Genomic DNA, 4,287 nt, shown 5'->3' with positions numbered 1-4,287 from the left:
GTTCCCAAGCCGCAGAAGCGAAAAGATACCAGAAGCAGCAGAACTGCTACCTCTTAACTTCCAAACTTCTTCCGTTAACCACCCGAAATCATCCCGAGGCCCCCGGGGCCTCAACCAAAAGCACCAATACCACCTAATACCTTATTCAAACTTGTACCAATCTTAAAAACACCTAAAACAACACCGGAAACCCGATTAAATCAAGGATTCAAGCCTAGGAACTTCAATTTCCAACAAAACACGCTTTCGATCAAAAACCTACCCGAACCTCGTCCGAATGACCTGAAATTTTGCACACACATCCCAAATGACATGACGGAACTGCTGTAACTTCCGGAATTCCAATCCGACCCTCGGATCAAAAACTCACTATTGGACCGGAAACTTCAAAAATTCAAACTTCGGCATTTCAAGCCTAAATAAGCCACGAACTTCCAAAATACATTCCGAACACGCTCCCAACCCCGAAATCACCTAACGAAGCTAACGGAACCATCGAATTTCCATTCCGAGCTTGTCTTCACACTGTTCTGACTACGGACTATTTTTCAACACTTAAGCTCTCATTTAGGGACTAAGTGTCCCAAAACTCTCCAAAACTTAACACCGAACATCCCGGCATACCAAAATAGCAGAAATGAACTTAGGGGAAGAAGTTAATAGGGGATTGGGGCGTAAATTCCAAAAACGACCGGCCGGGTCGTTACATCCTCCTACACTTAAACATTCGTTCGTCCTCGAACGAGCATAGAGAACATACCTGAGGTAGAGAAAAGATGAGGATACTGGCTGCGCATATCCTGCTCGGTCTCCCAAGTCGCCTCCTCAGCCGGCTGACCCCGCCACTAAACCTTCACTGAAGCAATGTTCTTTGACCTCAACTTCCTGATCTGACTGTCCAAAATAGCCACTGGCTCCTCAACATAGGATAGATCCTTGTCCAGCTGGACTGAACTGAAATCCAACACATGCGACAGATCCCCGTGATATCTCCGGAGCATCGAAACATGAAATACCGGATGAACTCTGGCCAAACTGGGAGGTAAGGCAAGCTCATAGGCAACCTCCCCAACTCGCCTCAAGATCTCAAAAGGGCCAATAAACCTCGGACTCAACTTTTCTTTCTTCCCAAACCGCATGACGCCTTTCATAGGCGAGACCCGAAGCAGAACCCGCTCACCAACCATATATGAAACATCACGAACCTTCCTGTCCGCGTAACTCTTCTGCCTGGACTGGGCTGTACGGAGTCTATCCTGAATCACCTTAACCTTCTCCAATGCATCCTGAACCATCTCTGTGCCCAATATCCTAGCCTCGCCCGGCTCAAACCAACCCACCGGAGATCTGCACCTCCTACCATATAAAGCCTCATACGGCGCCATCTGAATGCTGGACTGATAGCTGTTATTGTAAGCAAACTCCGCCAGTGGCAAGAAATGATCCCAAGACCCTCCGAACTCAATCACACACGCAGGGAGCATATCCTCAAGAATCTGAATAGTGCGCTCGGACTGTCCGTCCGTCTGGGGGTGAAATGATGTGCTCAACTCCACCCGAGTGCCTAACTCCTGCTGCACGGCTCTCCAGAACCGCGATGTAAACTGAGTACCTCTGTCTGAAATGATAGAAACTGGAATACCATGCAAACGGGCGATCTCCCTGATATAAATCTCCGCCAACCGCTCCGATGAATAAGTGGTACACACAGGAATGAAATGAGCGGACTTGGTCAGCCGGTCCACAATAACCCAAATGGAATCAAACTTCTTCAAGGTCCGTGGAAGTCCAGATACAAAATCCATGGTGATGCGCTCCCATTTCCACTTCGGAATCTCTATCTGCTGGAGCAACCCACCCGGGCACTGGTGCTCATACTTCACCTGCTGGCAGTTGAGGCATCTAGACACATAACCAACTATATCATTCTTCATCCGCCTCTACCAGTAGTGCTGCCTCAGGTCCTGATACATCCTCGTGGCACCCGGATGGATGGAATACCGCGAACTATGGGCCTCTGCTAGAATCATCTCTCGAAGACCATCAACATTGGGCACACAAATCCGGCCCTGCATCCTCAATACTCCATTATCTCCAATGGTCACATCCCTGGCATCTCCACGCTGAACCTTGCCCCGAAGGACAAGCAAATGAGGGTCATCATACTGCCGCTCCCTGATACGATCAACTGAGGACCGGGAAACCACATAAGCTAGAACTCGACTGGGCTCCGAAAGATCCAATCTCACGAACTGGCTGGCTAAGGCCTGAACATCCATCGCCATAGGCCTCTCTGAAGCTGGTAAATATGCCAAACTCCCCAAACTCTCCGCCCGGCGACTCAAGGCATCCGCCACCACATTAGCCTTGCCCGAGTGATATAGGATAGTGATGTCATAATCCTTCAGCAGCTCTAACCACCTCCTCTGACGCATATTGAGATCCTTTTGCTTGAGCAAGTGCTGCAAACTCCGATGATCAGTATAGATCTCGCAAGGTACTCCATATAAATAATGACGGTAGATCTTCAAGGCATGAACAATGGTAGCTAATTCAAGGTCGTGGACAGGGTAATTCTTTTCATGTTTCTTCAACTGTCTGGACGCGTAGGCAATCACCCTACCGTCCTGCATCAACACTGCTCCAAGGCCAACTCTCGAGGCGTCACAATAGACAGCATAAGACCCCGAACCGGTAGGCAACATCAAAATAGGGGCTGTAGTCAAAGCTGTCTTGAGCTTCTGAAAGCTCGCCTCACACTCCTCTATCCACTGAAATGGGGCACCCTTCTGGGTCAATCTAGTCATAGGGGCAGCAATCGATGAAAATCCCTCCACGAAACGACGGTAGTAACCCGCCAAGCCAAGGAAACTGCGAATCTCTGTAGCTGAGGACGGCCTGGGCCAACTCTGCACGGCCTCTACCTTCCTCGGATCAACCCGAATACCCTCACTAGAAATCACAAGGCCTAGGAATGCCACAGAACTCAGCCAAAACTCACATTTTGAGAACTTTGCATATAACTTCTTCTCTCTCAAGGTCTGAAGCACGGTCCTTAGGTGCTGCTCATGATCTTCCCGACTCCGGGAGTACACCAGAATATCATCAATAAAAACAATCACGAACGAGTCAAGATATGGCCTGAACACACTGTGCATCAAATGCATGAAAGCTGCAGGGGCATTGGTCAGTCCAAATGACATGACAAGGAACTCATAATGACCGTATCAAGTCCTGAAGGCAGTCTTCGGGATATCTGGCTCCCGAATCTTCAACTGATGGTACACTGAGCGCAAGTCAATTTTAGAAAACACCTGTGCGCCCTGAAGCTGATCAACCAGATCATCTATACGAGGCAAAGGATAACGGTTCTTCACTGTAACCTTGTTCAACTGGCGGTAGTCAATACACATGCGTATAGAACCATCCTTTTTCTTCACAAACAAAACAGGAGCGCCCCACGGTGAAACACTGGGTCGAATAAAACCCTTACCAAGCAATTCCTGCAACTGATCCTTCAACTCAGGAGGAGCCATACGATACGGAGGAATGGAAATGGGCTGAGTGCTCGGCAACAGATCAATGCCAAAATCAATGTCTCTATCAGGCGGCATGCCCGGAAGATCAGCTGGAAATACATCGGGATAATCCCGTACCACTGGAACAGAATCAACAGAAAGGGGTATCAACACTAACATCCCTCACATAAGCCAAATATGCGGCACACCCCTTCTCAACCATGCGCTGAGCTTTAAGAAAAGAGATAACTCTACTGGGAGTGTGATCTAAAGTACCACTCCACTCAACACGCGGGATACCTGGCATAGTCAGCGTCACAGTCTTGGCGTGACAATCAAGAATAGCAAAATGGGGCGACAACCAGTCCATGCTCAGAATAATGTCAAAATCCACCATACCGAGTAACAATAAATCTACTCTAGTCTTAAAACCACGAATAGTAACCAAACATGACCGATAAACGCGATCCACAACAAGAGGATCTCCCACAGGAGTAGAAACATAAACGGGGGCACTCAAAGAATCCCGAGGCACACCCAAATGCGGAGCAAAGTAAGAAGACACATAAGAGTAAGTAGAGCCCGGATCGAATAGAACCGATGCCTCTCTGTGACAAACCAATATAATACCTGTAATGACGGAGTCGGAGGCAACAGCCTCAGTGCGAGCAGGAATACAATAATATCTGGCCCGGCCCCTCTCGCGAGGCGACCTCTATCTCCCGACCTCCGCCCCTAGCTGGCTGGGCAGGTGGGGTACGCGAGCTGG

The sequence above is a fragment of the Nicotiana attenuata genome, chromosome 6 (genome assembly GCF_001879085.1).
Source record: "Nicotiana attenuata strain UT chromosome 6, NIATTr2, whole genome shotgun sequence".
In the NCBI taxonomy this organism is placed as follows: domain Eukaryota; kingdom Viridiplantae; phylum Streptophyta; class Magnoliopsida; order Solanales; family Solanaceae; genus Nicotiana; species Nicotiana attenuata.
Note: the sequence above shows the minus strand (reverse complement) of the source record.